Below are 19,604 nucleotides of genomic sequence, written 5' to 3' on the forward strand. Positions count from 1 at the left end.
GCAAACATTTTCGAAAATGAAAATTCGGAAATCATGATTAAGATCAAGCTTACATGACGAGCATCTACAAGACGTGTTACTTCTGAGCACCACAGAACAGAGCCCGGATATTGCCAATTTATTGTCTTCAAAACATCAGTTCCACACTTCTCACTAGGTGAGTAATTATGCATGTCCATTTATGTAAGTATTTTTCAAAATTAGGTAATCCAAATTTTATTTAATTAATTAATTTATTTAATTATAGCTTTTTTGCCTTAATGTTAACAAAAAATTACACATGCGTTTTTTAAATATTAAGTACGCTGTAATATGGCCCGAAGTCAATCACTAGAGTAATTATTATTGGGCCCTCATGATAGAAAGTTTGGGCGCCCCTGGTCTATATCAGAAGATGCGTTACTGTATTTCACTTGAAGAGTAAAGGGAAACAAAAATCAGGATCCACCTAAAGTGAGAAATGGGATATTACTACCAATAGATAACTATAGGGGAACAACTTAGTAAACTCCGTTGGTCTGCGCATGCGTCAATCTTAAAGAGTTACACAATATACTATTCACTTTCTCCTTCCTAATTGTCAGGCAATAACGGAAGAAGGCGTTACTTACGTAGATTTTCAATGAAGCAGAATATTTTCGTATTTTATATACTTGATAACCAAAAAAAGTAGTAGTCAGATACTAATAAGGAAAAAAGCATGTTGAAGAGTATGTTTGCAGATTTTTAAGATATTTAAGCCACTGCAATATAACAAATGTAAGACTTCTTAATTGAGGTTTGTTTTGTACTACTGTAGTGAGGGAAAATATGTTTTTGAAGTAGAAAACTCTATCAGCGATAAACTTTTTTTCATGAAGAGATAAGTGGGCAGTTGCAGTGTATGAAATGGTCTGAATAGATTCTACTTTGTGTTGAAAAAACCTCAGTTTAACAGAATGAGTCAACAAGATATCATCACTTATTAAGTTTATGTCTGACTGTTCGCGGTCCGGCAAGTAGCGCGTACTTAAACATTATTTATCTTCAAAACTCAACCATGCTTCAAAAATAAGTATTTATTGTTTTAATAGGTTTCAATTACTTAAAGGGACGGACTAAAATATTTAGTCAGTTGTCTCCAGTCTTTTCAATTGAATTTTTGTAACAAAATAAGCATTTGCAAATAAATCCGATGTCTAACAATTACTATACTGCTTTACTGCTCTTGTCGTTGTGGCGATGAAGAAATTTAAAAAGCTTTATCAATCAGCGATTTGAGATGAGGAAAATAATTTGATTTCAGGAAAGCGATAGGGGTTTCTAAAAACCCTGTATTGCGAATGTGAAAGTGTCTAGTGCATACAGAGGTAACTTCTTTTAGGTACATGCGGTCAAATCGTTGACACTCGCCATTTAATTTCTACGCTCGGGAGGATTTCAAATTTGCACTCATTAGTTTAACAAAACAGGTGCGCTCCTTCCTCTGCAGCAATTGCTTTCACAAGATATTTTCTGCGCAATATACGAGAAAGAATGTGCAGACTGTTTTAATGGAACTTGACCGAAAATCCGTAGACCATTTAGCCGGTCCTTCATTTGTAACTCGGCTACATCACCGTCTTTCACGTTTCCTTTGTCCGTACAAATGTTATTTGGTAACGCCTATTATGCTACTGTATGCTGTTTTACTGTAAATTAGACTCGAAATTCTATCTAAAGTACAAAAACATAAACGCTACCCAAGTCTTTAACAAAACTCATTGTACTACGGAACTTATTACTCTAACAGGCTGTGCATTAAGTCACAACATATTTGCTGTAGAATATATTTCTTTAATGTTGTAGGCTGTAACTAGAGATTGAAAGTGGTTTTGTTCTGAATCTTTGCCAGCAAAAAATGAATGACATAATGGTGATCTAGATTGCAGACATTGACGGAAGGACATAGAAATAATTCAACACACTATCTTGGCTTGGGTTTACCAGAAACGTATTTCTATAACATATGAATAGTCTTTATTAAACACAAATAAGTATAAATTTCAGTCATATTTTATTTGTTCTGGGGATCTGGCTCGGAACCTCGCAGAGTGAGGATGATTGTGGAATATGGTAGAATGGTAGTAATAGTGAGGGGAAACAGGAGAACCCCAAGAAAACTCCTCGCTTCTGCTTTGTCCATCAAAAATTTCTTTGTAACTCAGACTGGGGTAGAACCCGGATCGCCACGGTGCAAGGCAGAGAGGCCAACCACTCCGCTATAGGCTAAATGGAACAGATTTTTTACACTTGGGCTTACTTTGGTATAGTCTATAGTGTACTTATATATGCCATGATTTTTCTAGTCCTACAGTTGGCCTGAGTAGAATTCGTGAATCCGATACTGACGAGGTGGGCCATCCCTCATCAGTCCTCACAGAGCCAGGTCCAATCCCTAGACAAGTATCTGATAAGCTCCAGGGCCCGCAGCCCAAAGCCCTTCCTATATAAGCAATGGAAACCCGTTCTACTCCCAAGACTGCACCCCAGCTACTTTTAATTATCAAAAGTGATATAGAGTGTTAGTTGGGAGGCCGGAGGGAATAAGACCTTTGGAGAGGCCGAGACGTAAATGGGAGGATAATATTAAAATGGATTTGAGGGAGGTGGGATACGATGATAGAGACTGGATTAATCTTGCTCAGGATAGGGACCGATGGCGGGCTTATGTGAGGGCGGCAATGAACCTCCGGGTTCCTTAAAAGCCATAAGTAAGTAAGTTAATGGATTCGATTTGTTTAATATTTTGTAAAAGTGAAAATGCATTATAGATCTGTAAGTTCCCAATTACTTTAATATGAAAGGAAAAAAACTATTTACTTTCGAATCCGTTACAATACATAACGGGAAAAATACAACTTGTTTCTTGTATTAAACTGAAAAGTGATTCACTTATTACACAGTTCCTCTTAAATAAATTAAGTGCATGCTTCTTCCGTGTTTATTTTTATTATAATTATTAGAGACTTATTAAAAGGGCTGAAAAAGTGAACGGACGCTACTGCCATCACCTGATTCCTTCCTCCCAAACTCCTGCTGCACAGTTGATATCTATGGGATAGAACTGAGCTAGCGAGCAAACTGTGCCTGCACCATAGTGCACCGAGATGACGACTCCTGATCTAGAACAATCGTTAGTTATGTACGATTCCATGTAGGCTACAGAGATTTCTACTCTGGCTTACTCCAGGTACAAAAATGCACGAAATTGGCTTGGGATTTAAGTATAGAACAGAGAGCTCCAAACTGAGGGCACTGGCCTACGCGAAACAAGTAAACCGACAGGAAGGGATGGTTAGGGATGGGGGTAGTTCTCGCCCTTTTCTCAGAAGTATCCCTAATATTTTTGGATTCATGTGTTTTGTTTGTAAACCGATGATATTTTCAAAATTTATTAAGTAATTCATCATCATCATGCTAGCACTACAGTCCAAAATGGACCTTGGCTTCTCTCACAAAGCTCTCCACTTCACTCTGTTTCCAGCTACAGTCCTCCTCCATGCTTAGAACGTCTCGCAATACGTCATCCATCCACCGCTTCTTCGGTATCCATCCCAATTCTGAGTACTTCATTTGCTATTTCGTTCATTTTACCTGCTTAGAGCATAGTTCGAACATTCCACATAGCTAGCACAATATTATTAAGTAATTATAAATAGTTTAAGAACAAAATAAAAGCAAAACTCAAGTACAATTTAGTAATAGAATAGCATAACTGGTGCTGAAATATGAGGCAGAGATTATTGGTACCATAATAAGTGGTGGAGTGAGTGATAAAATATGTATTTCCTGACGTAAGCAGATAAAATATCTAATTCAATGGTCGTAAAATGCAGACTTAATGGTCATTTTTTAAATCGAGAAAAATATTGAGTTGTAAACAGAATGATAAATATTTGAGGGATGGTCAAGGCAAATGGATGAAAAAATATACTTCGAGGAAATCGAAACGGATCAATAGGTTCATCACAATGAATATTACAATAATTATTATGACGACAATCATAATAATAACTACAACGATCATTATTATAATGACGACGATGATGAGAACAATGGTGATCACGATAATCATTATCATGCTAATAATAATAATAATAATAATAATAATAATAATAATAATAATAATAATAATAATGATCAGAATGATTATGATAATTCATGATAATGTTTATAATGATTATGATGATGATGAGAATGATTATAATGGCCATGATAATAATTATGATTATAGCCAGTCATTGTTATCAAATGATATCATGATGATAATGATTTACGTCAATAAAAATAGGTAAACTGAGATCCTTTCCAATAACTAGACATTTATGTTTTCTAATATTATAATAAAGAAGGTAAGATACACAGTCAATCAATTATTATTTTCTAGGGAGTGGGGACTAATAAACGCCTTCCGCACTGTTACCATTGATAGGTCTATTGTGTATGCACAACTTCTTGGGAGAAAGGAGTGATATGAAAGTACTCATGGAGTGGATTGGCAGGCCAGAGATACTACAGAGATGGACTCCGTCGTGTCGTAACTGTCACCATATCTTATCACAACTCGCAGACTTGGCGTCCTCGACGTTTCTTACGAACCATACTTCCCTGCGGCACTGGTACCGGATCACGACTGCGAGCATTACACAGAAAATGCTGTATCCTAAATGGGACTGATCATGTCCATCTCTTAGCACATAATGCCTTACGACACTTTGTGCAAAAATTGTTTAATGACATTAAAAATGAAAATGAATGAAATGAGACAACCAGATATTATTTATATATATAGGTAAAATTAATCAGTGATGGCAATATAATAATTTAAAGTTCTTACAATCTCCCGAGTTTGTTAATCAGAAGTCTAGAGGGAATGGATGCGAGTCTGAGGAATAATAACTCTGTGCTATCAAAAAGAATTAATATACAGTCTGATCCTTTTGAGTATGATAATATTAATTTATTATTATAAAGCTATTACGATAGTAGGAAAAATTTCTTGCTGATTATATTACGATTAAAAGATGGGAATTTCCATATATGACAATCAACAATGCATAATATGAAAGGACAAATGAAAATCATAGGATTAAAATGGCTATTACAAATCAACAGCGGGCAAAATGTGTTCTTTGGTATGCTAAATTTCAGTGGTTAAAAGAGTTCAAAGAGTATGGTGTGCGTAATGTACCTACATATGATTCCATAATGTTGTGGTATCGAACATTTGTAGAAACAGGTTCTGTGTTAAAAAAAAAAAAACATGCAGGAGGTCGCAGACGAAACCCAGTACGAGAAGCAGCTATCTCTTGGCTTGGCCCCCAAACTCCCCAGATCTAACCCCTCCTGACTTCTTCGTGAGGGTTTTTTTTTTTTTTAAACATTGTCTATTCACAGAAACCCAGGAACATTGGTGATCTGAGAGTAAAAATTACTCACGTTTTTCAACAAATCACCCCTCTTATGTTACACAGAACATGGGCTGAACTGCATCACCGTTATGAGTTGTGCAGCGTGCGCAATGGGAGTCATTTTGAGCTCTGAGGAATCTCCCATCTTTCAGTGTTGTATGTACAAAGTTTCAACAAATAAATTTCAGTAGTAAATGTTTTACGGTGTTTCTATTTTATCCATATCCAAACGGATCACCCTATAGTTCTAGTAGTTCAAAAACCCGTTTCACTAAATCGCTTTGCAACATAAACCTTAACGTTTCAGTAACCATGAATTGTTTTCTTTACTGTAACAGCGATAATTGTAATGCTACTGCAACGATAAGAAAAGGAAAGAGGCGGTTAATCAGTTTTATCCCACCATAGAAAGAAATATATTATTTAATTGCTATTTCTATAAATTTCAACATAACAAATTTTAACTCAACACACTTACTTACATGTTGTAGAAGCTCTTCTATCTATTAAAAAAATTACTGAAGCCAGTCATTCAGATGTTCTTCTATCCCTTTCAAATAAAATGCACATTTCTTTTATTGAAATCGATTATTCAATTCTTCCCTCACACCACTGCCTCCCTCGAACTTCCTTTCAAACCCTGTTTGACTTTGGAAAACAAAATAGACTGATGGAGCTAAATCTGATATATATTATAGTGGATGACACAACAGATGATATTTACACTTTTACAATGTCACTCGATTTTAAAAAATTCTGTAGAAGAAGGACTCCATTGCTGAGCTTCTTACTTCTTGGGCTTCAGTTCTCGAATTCATTTTAGAAATTTAGAATAATATTCAGCATCAATAGCGAGAGCGACACTATGTTCCAGGAAATCAACCATTTTAATTCCTTCTGAATTTCTCAAAATGAAAACTGAAGTCATAAATTTTTTGAAGTGATTTCTGTGCCCAAAAGTATTTTCCAGCAGGAGAAGAGAGATGATTCCACTATTTGATTGATTTTTGTTTCAGAGTCGAAGTGATGAACCCATATTTCGTCCAATAACGGTCGGTAAACTTTGTTTCGTTTCTTAAAACACTCGACAATCTCAAGCAACATTTCACTTCTTCCCGCCTCTCATCATTGAATGTTTTAAGGATACAGCTAGTAGCCTACAGAATAACGTTAACTACATATTTGGAAATTCCCGTCAACAATACAAAAAGCTAACATAGAAGATTGAAAATAATGTTAGTCCTGAAGTTCATTGTTATCTGCTGTGAGCTAGAATCAATCCTCAGTCACGAATGGAAATTTACTGGTACGCGAACCGGAAGTGCTTCGAAACTTCCCTCCAACGCCGAGAGATGGGGCTGTGATTTACAGTGCCGGTCTCTTCGTATCACTCTTCTGTATCGTACAAATAAAAACAATTGAGGGGGTCAGAAGCAAACAGGTATAGCTAAGTACACTTTAGTTACTTTTGAGAAAATGTGATTGAAAATGTTTAAGCTTTCGTAAATTCCGTGAAGTTTCAATTTTGATTTAAAAAAGTGTTATTTTACATCGATGTTAATTCGAGGTGAAAATTGAGAACCAATCACTTTCCAAGCTTTTTTTAAATAGACTCCGTGTGAAAGACTGAAACGTCTAAGAACACTATGCCTGCACTGTTTAATTATTTTAAATTCATCCTAAGTACTCCAAACATTTTTCCAGTTACTTTCACAAAAAAAAAAAAATTCAATGAATTCCCCGCGAATGAACTGTTTTAGACATGAACATGCATGTTTACTGAGCGATCTCAAAAGAAAAAAAAATGTAACGGTAACTTGTAAGGACTATGTTATCGGTATTTTGCTTTTTTCCGTCAGATTCTGTAGACATTTCTTCCAAATGATTTTTTTTTCAAATCCATTAACTATTTTCCAAGTTAACGACTTCAAGTAACACTAAACTAATTCACAATTCTGTTTCTCCAAGCCAAAATATGATATAGGCCTATTATTTCTTGCAGGTTTTCGTGAGCGAACATTTAAATTTGAACTACCGTATAAAATCACAGTAATCAAGTTTCATAGTGACAAATGAATATATGTTTTAACCAGATCACACATAAAAATTACAATGAGAACTTCACGAAATTTACGAAACCTTAAACATTTTCAACCACAATTTCTAAAAACTAACTAAAGTGTTCTTATACATGTTTGCTTCCGAGTCCTTCAATTGTTTTGATTTGAACGGTACAGAACGAGTGATACGAAGAGACCGGCACTGTAAATCTGTCGGCGTTGAAGGGAAGTTTCGAAGCACTTCCGGTTCGCGAACAATAATTGCTCATCCATGTTCTTAGTAATATGAATCACGAACGACTGGTGTAAAACCATGAACGATAGTGTCTTTAAATTTACGAATCCAATTCAATTATGGTTAAAACTTACAAAAGGAAATCAGTTAATATTCGAAGGAAATAGAATAATCTTATTACAGCTAGATATATTTACATTAACAGTATTTCAATTAGAATTACTGTTAGGTATATTTAAATTAATAATATTGCAATTAGAACTGAGGATAGAAGGTTCAAATCCATGCAAATGAATTTTTATAAACGAAAGAAATTCTCAACATACATAAAAATAATGGGACTTTTATAGTTTTAATAAGAAAGCCGATGTTAACTACAGTATCAGATGCCAATAACTATCAATTAGACAGATATGTAGTCCATACATATGTTGCACATTGGACGAAAATGGCTTTGCCGACAGCAAATTGCAATCTAGAATCAATCAAGACAGACGAATGGCTGGCTGCCTAAACAGCGTTTGATAGGGCAGGCATATCTCCATGATAATTAAGCACCACATAGGGAAATCATTTGGTGGAACCTCTCCTCTGTCATGATTGTGAGAGCTAAGTGCCTAAGAAAAGATGGAATAACTATGAAAAGTAGAAATGCACTACCATCGGCGGATAGTCGAGGAACTAGGATTGACAGATGTCGGGATAAATGTATAAAAGAGAAAAGAGGATGTGGAAGAAGATGTAGTAAATCGGAGAGAAAGTAAGAATCTATAGTAGTTTTGCAATATTCGCATGCATGTTAAAATATTTCCAAATATGAACTATCTGACGTTACACCGAGACGAACCAAAACGATCTCGTATCTATAGTGTTTTGGCAATGTTTACATGTATGCGAATATGCGAAAAGATTTCCAAATGTGAACTACCTGACGTTACACCGAGACGAACCAAAACGATCTCGTATCTATAGTGTTCTGGCAATGTTTACATGTATGCGAATATGCGAAAAGATTTCCAAATGTGAACTACCTGATGTTACAACGAGACGAACCAAAACGATCTCGTATCTACAGTGTTTTGGCAATGTTTACATGTATGCGAATATGCGAAAAGATTTCCAAATGTGAACTACCAGACGTTACACCGAGACGAACCAAAACGATCTCGTATTTACAGTGTTTTGGCAATGTTTACATGCGAATATGCGAAATTATTTCCAAATGTGAACTACCTGACGTTACACCGAGACGAACCAAAACGATCTCGTATCTACAGTGTTTTGGCAATGTTTACATATATGCGAAAAGATTTACAAATGTGAACTACCTGACGTTACACTATGACGAACCAAAACGATCTCGTATCTATAGTGTTTTGGCAATGTTTACATATATGCGAAAAGATTTACAAATGTGAACTACCTGACGTTACACTGTGACGAACCAAAACGATCTCGTATCTATAGTGTTTTGGCAATGTTTGCATGTATGCGAAAAGATTTACATATGTGAACTACCTGACGTTGCATTGTGACGAACCAAAACGATCTCGTATCTATAGTGTTTTGGCAATGTTTGCATGTATGCGAAAATATTTACAAATGTGAATTACTTGACGTTACACCGAGACGAACCAAAACGATCTCGGATCTATAGTAGTTTTGGCAATGTTCACATGCATGCGAAATGATTTTCCAATGTGAACTACCTGACGTTACACCGTGACGAACCAAATTAAATAATGGCATTCCTGATTACATGAGCGAGGATCTTTAATGAAACAGACTACAGCGATGTTTGATTGCTCAAGGCGGACATTGCAGCACTTAGTATGAAATTTTGTTTCTGTGGATGTGTCTTCACATTTAACAGAAACAGTTTCTTAGACTTAATTTCTGTCTTTTTTTTTTTTTTTTTTAATTTCTCATTTCAATTTTGTACGTAGCTATTGGAACATATTTTAAACAGCAGAAACTATAAGGGGATGCGAATTAAAAAAGTTAGCCTACGTAAGCGTCTTTTCGCAACACAAATTTATTGCACATTCGTCTTCCAAGTATTGACGGCAATGTATCACATCAACTGATAACTAAAGCTTTTATGTGGGCCTACCTACTGGACATAGCCTATGTCAAGAGAGTCACTGTCTCTTATTTCCCAGTTAGAAATGAAAACGAACCATGGCTTTTTAACAGAAAAAAACGTCCTTACAGTAAACACATAACCTTTCAAAGTAGATCTTTAACAAATATCTAGAATATAAAAAGAATTTCCAAGTACTTATCGTGACACATTAATTAAATTATTCATATAAAACTTAGTAGGCCTATCACCTTTCCTATCAATTACACTTTAGTTTGGCTACTACATTATACACATATAGTATTGCAACTAAACATGTATATAAATATTTCATAAACAGCGTATCAGATTCAACTTACTGCTTGTAGGTTGTCTTCAATGTAAATATCCTGACGTTACAAACCGGAACGAAAATTGTCAGCAGATTCTTTTGTGAGCAAGGACGATAGATGCTTTGTCCATCTGTGATAAATCTGAAATAAAATAAGGAAGTATATTTGAATTTTACAGACAATTTTAATGGCCAAAGTACTAAAAATGCATCCTCTCTGATAAGCATGCGAACTCCTGTGCCTACAGATGCGACACCCTGCTTTTTTTTTTTTTTTTTTTTTTCCAGTGGCGTCAATTAAGTTTTGTTTTGGGGGGTGCAAGATTTTTTAGGGAAGGCCTTATAAGATATATCGCGTGGCATAAGTTTTACTCCCTTCCTGTTTTCTGAGAAATTAACTATTTTCCTTACCGTAAACTGAGATAAACTTGGTCATAAAAAATGAACTATAATAGCAGATGCACTGAACATATTTTAAAGCTAAATATTTCTCTTTATGTTTTAAGTAAAGTTTATTATCTTAAATTGCAAATAGTGCTGATATCGTTTAATTCATATTTGTTTTATAGTCAATTTTACCAACTTTACAGTACATTTCCAGTTTCCACACAAAACACCTAGTTTTAACTTCTTATTTTCCTTATACGGTACGTAATTTAAATGCAATTTCTGTTGTCATGATATAGGTGTGAACAAATGAACACAATCATTTTAATCTCAAATAACGAAATAAATAGTAATTTTATTTGCAATAGGAAACAACCACTGATGTACCAAAGGATAAGGTTTCGTTTTAGCAAAATCATTAATAGCTCGTATTATGATGTTTTATCAATTTATGACATTTGAGACTGCCACAATAGACGGCCACATATTTATTATTCTTTGACGTAGGTTCAGATGAAAAAAATTATGGTTTATTTAACGACGCTCGCAACTGCAGAGGTTATATCAGCGTCGCCAGTGTGCCGGAATTTTGCCCCGCAGGAGTTCTTTTACATGTCAGTAAATCTACTGACATGAGCCTGTCGCATTTAAACATACTTAAACGCCATCGGCCTGGGCTGGGATCGAACCTGCATCCTCCAGCACAGAAGGCCAGCACTATACCGACTACACTACCGAGGCCTACGGTTCAGGTGTTCTTCACTTATGAAAAAATAAGCATTATCTTCATAACAAACAAACATTCATACTCGAGACAAAATTCGAGTCCACCACAATAGCTTTCATACTATATCAAAACTGCGCCTTAAATATTGCGTACATACCGACCATAGATATTTCTCAAGAACAATAAAAACTACGTATGAAGGCTTACATAATCTTTTTCTTGATAGATATTACATGAAAATGTTCACGAGTAGCTTTCACTCAATATTTATATTTTTAAATACAAACGTTTTCAGAAATAATGATAATGTTACAATACAATAATTAATTGTGGAAAGTCAATGATATAATATTTAAAATTTCCTTTCTTTCAATATCATTTCTTCTCGAAAAAGGACACTCTAACAATGGATTAACTACATCATTATTATTTCTCGCATCTATTTCTGTTTATATTTTCCTGAAACACATAACATTGAACCACACTCACTACTGTACTACGAAGTACAATAGTACAACACCCTCGCTTAAGTCATAATATATATTATATAGGAGTAGGCCTACTTCAATCAGAAACGTATGCGAACTAGCAATAATTGTCCTAGTGACATCTGCAGTCATAATCGAGACGTTGACCAGTAGAGACGTCTTTCTGCACTTCAGGGAACGCTGTGGGCTGAGAAACATCTGGCCAATTTTTTGCCTGGAGTTCCCTCATTTGTGGATGTGCTGTAAATGTACAACATGGCTTTAACTCCGTTCTGAAGAGTGTGGTATACTGAGTACTTTAATCACCCCTAAACATTCAGCGAACTTTGGGTTTAATTGCACTAGACCACAAAGAACAACATCCCGGGACTTTTGACGTATTGAAGGGTATTTTGGGACGAAATCCATCACACGACCCTTCTGAAGAATATACTCTCATTTTTCGTGTCGTTCAGTAACAGATGACAGGCAGATCATTGCTTGAGTTGAAGGACCTTAGTTATTTTTACGAGTATCGGCGATTTAATTAATTTGTAGTTTGCGTTTGAATTGAAACAAGCGGGCTCTCGAGTCATCAGTCCTTTCACGGAGAGAACTCTGAAACACGAGTGAGAGGAAACTTCAGTTCCACTTAACCGATTTCAAACACTGAATGCAACATTAATTCTAAACACAACGTTTAGAACAGACAAAAGCAAGACTCTTCAACTGCCATGCTTTATAGATGTTTTCTTTGAAAGTGTAATGGCACATGTTACTGCATAGCATTCATTTAATTGCTTTCATATTCATTCTCGAAAGAATAATCGTATGTATGTATGTATGTATGTATGTATGTATGTATGTATGTATGTATGTATGTATGTATGTATGTATGTATGTATGTATGTATGTATGTATGTATGTATGTATGTATGTATGTATGTATGTATGTATGTATTTGTATGTATGTATGTAGCAGTGGCGGCTGAAACTGAGGCAAGTGAGGCCAGGCCTCAGTCATTTGGCTTAACTGAAATCAAATTTTGTGTTTTTATATAATATAATAGTCATCTGAATGAAGCATATATCGCTGTAGAAGTATTTGAAAACTTTGTGATGTATATAGACCTGTTTTCCAGTAAAATTTGTTCCTGAGGCCAGGATCGCTCATGCCGGGTCTGGCTTATGCATTTCGTATATTTTCGGGCTTTGAGCTTGTACTTCAAACGTTGTAGCTGAGGCACAATTCGTCTGGCCTCGTGATCTGGTCAGCTTTTACTCCTCCAATCCATGGACCGGTCTCAAGGGTGGAATGGGGTTGGTATAGCAGTAATGACTTGTCTTCCTATATAGGCCATAAATAACATAAAAAATTCCCGCTGTTTTGCAGGCAGAGACCCATACTGTTCTCTCCCCTTATGTCTTAGTTTATGACTTAAGCGAGGTGTTGTACTTCGTAGTACAGTAGTGAGTATGGTTCAATGTTATGTGTTTCGGGAAAATATAAATAGAAATAGGTGCAAGAAATAATGATGTAGTTAATCTATTGTTAGAGTGTCCTTTTTTCGAGAAGAAATTATGTTGAAACAAAGGAAGTTTTAAATAAAGATATAGCCTACCGAGAAACCTACGCCATCGCTGACAATTTTCTGACAGATAATCTTAAAACGCGAGTTTCTATTGCATCCTGATATGGGCAACATAAATGGTTAAGTAGTAATGTGGTGCAAAATAAACTTAAAAATAAAAATAAACCTTGTCTGTTGCTGTCAAAGTAAAACAAAATGAAAAGGAAGAAAGAAAGAAAGAAAGAAAGAAAGAAAGAAAGAAAGAAAGAAAGAAACAAAGAAAGAAAGAAAGAAAGAAAGAAAGTGGTTTATTAATATAACTTTTTATATAACTTGATGTAAAAACTCTCCGAGTTTCGAAGAATGCTGAATACAACTCGATGTGTACGCCTTGAGTTGCCCTGCAGACATCTAAACGACGGTATTCAACCTTCCGTCAATTGTTCTGTGGCATTTGTGAAATCACTAGTGCAGCTGCATTTGTGATGCGTTGTCTCAGTTCCTCCAAAGTGTTTAGCTCTGCTTCTTTGGTACACAGAGTCCTTCACAAAGCCTCAGAAAAAAAGTCCAAGGGGGTCAGATCTAGTGACCTGATTGGCCAGGCAATGGGTCCTCGTCTTCCGATCCACCTATCCGTGTATGACGAACACGGCGTTGTACTCGCGTAACAGATTTTTCTTCTGCTAGTCATAGCACACACTGAACTTTCTGTTGACCATGGCGTGTTCTCCTACAAAATGGCGCCAGGCTTGTTTTAGTAACAAACAAACGAAAGTTGCACATGCAGCTGTTTCCAGACTTTGTTTTGTAAACTTAGACAGTTTCTCTATCTTGTCAGATGTAAATCTCAACGATATCTTTATTTGGCTTTAAGTGGTGAGCATTTATTTCTCGATCCCTCTAAGCGGGACACGGTGTATTACAGTAATTTATTTAACGACGCTTTCGAATGCGTATGGCGCGTATGCTATTTAGCCTCGAAATTTAAGATAAGCGAGAAATGGGAAACATTTTGTTTGAATCCCCTAATCAGGGACAGAGCTCTTTACATGCCTGAAATCTACAATATGGGTCACACAGCTTCACTTCCCTCCCGAAACAAGACATCCCAATACTAGTATTTATTAATTGTCCTTTAAATCCTTCGCCAGTGGCCGAGTTTGAACACATATTCAACCGCCGTAACACTTGACCACCGAGGACCAATTAATTATTTCAGCACTTATTCGGTAATTTTCTATAATCATTAATAAGTATAAACTATGGTCACTGAATCTTGGATAACGTTGTATGTCCCTAGCTTACTACATTCTCTACAAATGCGAAGTCTGCTGCTGTCTCCCCGAGGCAATCTTTTTACTTGACGGATCCAAAACGCATCAACCTACATTCAAGTCCTGCAGTCTGTATTTCGGTTTGGTCTTCCAAACGGCTGGAGCGATTTCTCACATAGATAAGTAAATGATAAAGTTATCAATAATTTTAGTGCTCATTAGTATTTCCATGGCGTCACACTGATAATGAAATGGTCGCCTTGAAAGTGAATACTGGACTGAAAATACTCGTATTAATATTAATTTTGAACAATACTGTGCAGTTATGTGCAAAGAACGGATTACTGTGTAAATACATGTATTTTTATGAAGCTAAAATAAATTATGTTTTGCATTATCTGTGTGTATCACGATGTGTAGAATGAAAAATGCTATATTTATTTTCCATATTTTTATTTTAGCACATATTGTAATAATTTTCAATAATTCCGTGCAGTTATGTACGAGCGAGAGTAAAAAATTAACAGTAATAATTGTTTTACTAATTGAATATGTACAATAAGACCTCAAACACTTCATCACTTTTCAACATTGTCCCCACTACATCAATACAAGTGTTCCTGTTATACTATGTTAAAAGTAATGAAGTGTCTGAAGTCTTATTGTACATATTCAATTAACAAAATAATTATTAAGGTTACTTTTTGACTCTCCCTCGTATAAAGAACGTATTTTTATGTAAATACATATACAGTATTTTTATGAAGCTAAAATAAATTATATTTTCCATATCTTTTTGTATCACAATGTGTAGAATTAAAAACATTCCATATTTTTCATATTTTTAGTTTATCACACATTGTAATAATTTTCAACAAATTTTCCATATTATGAAAATTAAGATAAATGTAAAGATTATTACAAATTACAAAATTTCATTATAAATACAAAATGTTTGAAGACTGGTTTCAGCATGTGCAAAGAATGGAACGTGACAGATTACCTAGACAGATGTTTCACTACACACCACGAGGGAAAAGACTTAAGACTTTACAAGAGAAGGCTGAAGACCGTAACAGGCCACTAGATCTACTACTTGAAAGGATGTTGATGATGATGAAACAATAACGTTTCAATTATTTACAATAATTCCTTCAAGACTGGTGTCTGTTGTTATTTTATAATTAACAGTCCTCTCAACAATATGAAAGCAAGTGTAATTAAATACTAATAATTATATTTAAATTTCTAAGTTTGTAATCGTACTATCTTTAAGAAGGGGGACAAGACTAATTGTAGTAACTTTCGAGGAATATCACTTATCCAATATTCTTTTGAGAAGCTTAACTCCTTATGTAGATGAAATTATTGGGGATCATCAGTGTGGTTTTAGGCGTAATAGATCAACTATTGATAAGATATTTTGTATTCGACAGATAATGGAGAAAAAATGGGAGTATAAGGGTACAATGCATCAGTTATTCATAGATTTCAAAAAGGCATATGACTCGGTTCAGAGAGAAGTTTTATATGATATTCTTATTGAATCTGGTATTCCCAAGAAACTAGTTCGATTAATTAAAACGCACAGCAGAGTCCGTATAGGTCAGTTTATGTCAGATGCGTTTCCAATTCACTGTGGGCTAAAGCAACAAGATGCATTATCACCTTTACTTTTTAACTTTGCTCTAGAGTATGCCATTAGGAAAGTCCAGGATAACTGAGAGGGTTTGGAATTGAACGGGTTACATTAGCTGCTTGTCTAAGCGGATGACGTGAATATGTTAGGAGAAAATCCACAAACGATTAGAGAAAACGCGGGAATTTTACTTGAAGCAAGTAAAGAGATAGGTTTGGAATTAAATCCCGAAAAGACAAAGTATATCATTATGTCTCGTGACGAGAATATTGTACGAAATGGAAATATAAAAATTGGAAATTTATCCTTTGAAGAGGTGGAAAAATTCAAATACCTGGGAGCAACAGTAACAAATATAAATGATGCTCTGGACGAAATTAAACACAGAATAAATATGAGAAATGCCTGTTATTATTCGGTTGATAAGCTTTTATCATCCAGTCTGTTGTCAAAAAATCTGAAAGTTAGAATTTATAAAACAGTTATATTACCAATTGTTCTTTATGGTTGTGAAACTTGGACTCTCACTTTGAGAGAGGAAAACAGATGAAGGGTGTTTGAGAATAAGGTGCTTAGAAAAATATTTGGGGCTAAGAGGAATGAAGTTACAGGAGAATGGAGAAAGTTACACAACACAGAACTGCACGCATTGTATTCTTCACCTGACATAATTAGAAACATCCAGACGTTTGAGATGTACAGGGCATGTAGCACGTATGGGTGAATCCAGAAATGCATATAAAGTGTTAGTTGGGAGGGAAAAGGACTTTTGGGGAGGCCAAGACGTAGATGGGCGGATAATATTAAAATGATTCGAGGGAGGTGGGATATGATGATAGAGACTTGATTAATCTTGCTCAGGATAGGGACCAATGGCGAGCTTATATCAGGCGGCAATGAATCTCCGGGTTCCTTAAAAGCCATTTGTAAGTAAGTAACCGATGTACCCTATAATTCAACATGAACAATCACATGCAAACATTTGTTATATTCAGTTGTTTCTGTTACAGGTCAAGTTGCAGCTGCAGTAAAAGCGGAAATGGATGCTGCACTTTATAAGAACTCTGGATATAAGGAAATACCAAGTGTTATTGCATTGATGTGTGGATATTCAAATGTGAAGACAACCTTGGACTTAATCACAGGAGATATTGCGAATTTGAAATATAGTCCCATTACATCATGTGACGTTGAGCAAAATTTCAGTCAGTATAAGAGTAAACCTGTCCTCGGAGACAACAGAAGAAGATTCATTTTCGAGCACTTGAAATAAACTTTCGTACCCTATTGATTTGTTAGCGAGGCATAAAAGATTGTGTATTATTTGAATTTCATATTTAATTAATGAGAAGTAAAACATTACATAGTTTAAATAATTAAACGGAAATTTTTATTTTTGGTAATTTTAAGTAGATATTACATACTATATTCAGACAAAAATAACTATAAGTTGGAATACTGGAGCACAGTCTTCAATGTGACTTTAAAAGTTACCTGGGAAAGGCGGCAGAGGTATTGGAATATTCCCACAGAGATTCGTTAGAGGCAAACTTACTTCCAACTAATAGTCTAATCTTTGTGTTTCTTTCCCACATATTGCAATTAAATTGGCAAACAAAAATAACTCATTTCTCTCTGATAGGTGATCCTGGGAAACACTGACATAGTGTACACGCATGTCACACCAAAAATTGTCACAGTTTTGTCTCCCACGTCTCATTGAGTCTTTTTCTTTTGGGGAGCGATTCGCCAATATCTGATTGTAAATTATGAGGGTATACCGGAATCTTAATGGGGAATCGGAACTAGACAAAAAATCTTTCCATAACGCAGCGTGTCAGCTTTCTGCAATAAAATCTTGCTATATTCTACGGATTCAATTTACTGGCTTACCTTCTAGGTAATACAGTTAGTGCGGAAACTATTCGCCCACCCTCTCTAATGCACATTTCACGTCTTTTGAAAAAAAATTATTGACAAAAGCTGGATTTCGTCTCCATCGATAGAATTAAATCCTAGGCACATGATTGGTATTCAATTTACGAACGACTATGTTCTTATAAAACTTAGAATCTCCTCATAAACCTGTAGGCCTATTTATTAAAACATTTACATTAATTTTAAATGTCGATTTTTTTAAAATAACAAGTAATCTGTTAGAAATGATTACGATATGCACGCAAATAGCTATTATATGTGAATTTGTGAACGTATGGGATACATATTATGTGTCATCCTATTCACACTGAATTCGTATGATTTAATGTTGCAGATACTGCATAAGGATTCACAATTATCTGTATATAGCAACAATTTAAGCAAGTCATAACTTCATTACATTGTTGTTTAGTAAACTGTCCGAAGACAAGTCTGAAACTCACAAGTGATACTACCATGGCACCACTTATAAGGCAACTAGGCCAGGAGATAATGGGGTAGGGTGCCCAGTTCCTTTCTTCCTCCAGTGCATGTATTGCCAATTAGCTATATTACATTACATTATTTACCATTATTTTTCACGTAAATAATACTTTGTCTATAACGGTGGAAGATGACTCCTCTTAAGGTAATACCTCTACAATTTCTGCTACTATTACTGGTGCTATCATCATCATCATAATCATCATCATCATAATAATAATAATCATCATCATGCCCTGTCCCGTTTCACAAAGTTCTGTTTAATTTAAAAATTGCCCTCATCCAGATGGTGCTATCCTAAGCATATGTTTAAAGCAATAATTGTCTTTATATTGTATTGTTTTATCTGTTATACACTATCTACCAAAAAGTAATTGGGCACCCATGATTTTACGTGCTAGATGCCATGTTTCGGTGGCTATTATGCAATGGTATCCAGCCAATAATGTTCACCGGTTGGACTGGCCTGCACAGAGTCCTGATCTCGATCACATTGAGCACCTTTGAGACGAATTGGACCGGCGATTGAGGTTTCGGGAAATTCGGCCAACTTCCATTGTCCAACTGAGTGCCATGTTCCAAGAGGAATAGCGACGCATTCCAGTGGATATCCTACACAAACTAGTGGAGAACATGCCTGACGGGGTGGCTGCTTTTATAGCAACAAGAGGTGGTACCACGAGGTTCTAAAGGAACAAAAACGGTGCCCAATTACTTTTTGGTAGATAGTGTATAATGTAAAATATTATTGTTTTTTAGTTCATTTCTTAAGTCTTTACTTCTTTTTTAATTCAACGTGGTATATCGGAGAAATATTATTTCTGCAGCTTCTATTTCTTTCATCATGCGTGTCTACATTTTATACTCATATATTTAAAATTTAAATTATGGTTTATTTAACGACGCTCGCAACTGCAGAGGCTATATCAGCGTCGCCGGTGTACCGGAATTTTGTCCCGCAGGGGTTCTTTTACATG

General features: G+C 35.4%; 1 protein-coding gene across 1 annotated transcript in view; it reads right to left on the minus strand.

Annotated features, from left to right (window-relative positions):
• The window catches only part of LOC138699819 (protein Wnt-5b-like), a 2,020,855-nt gene that overhangs the window by 932,416 nt on the left and 1,068,835 nt on the right, over positions 1 to 19,604 (minus strand). The window contains exon 5 of the mRNA XM_069825994.1: positions 10,170 to 10,283. The gene's annotated coding sequence lies outside the window, so the exon portion shown is untranslated. The remainder of the gene's footprint in view (positions 1 to 10,169; positions 10,284 to 19,604) is intronic.

The sequence above is a fragment of the Periplaneta americana genome, chromosome 5, assembly GCF_040183065.1.
Source record: "Periplaneta americana isolate PAMFEO1 chromosome 5, P.americana_PAMFEO1_priV1, whole genome shotgun sequence".
NCBI lineage: Eukaryota > Metazoa > Arthropoda > Insecta > Blattodea > Blattidae > Periplaneta > Periplaneta americana.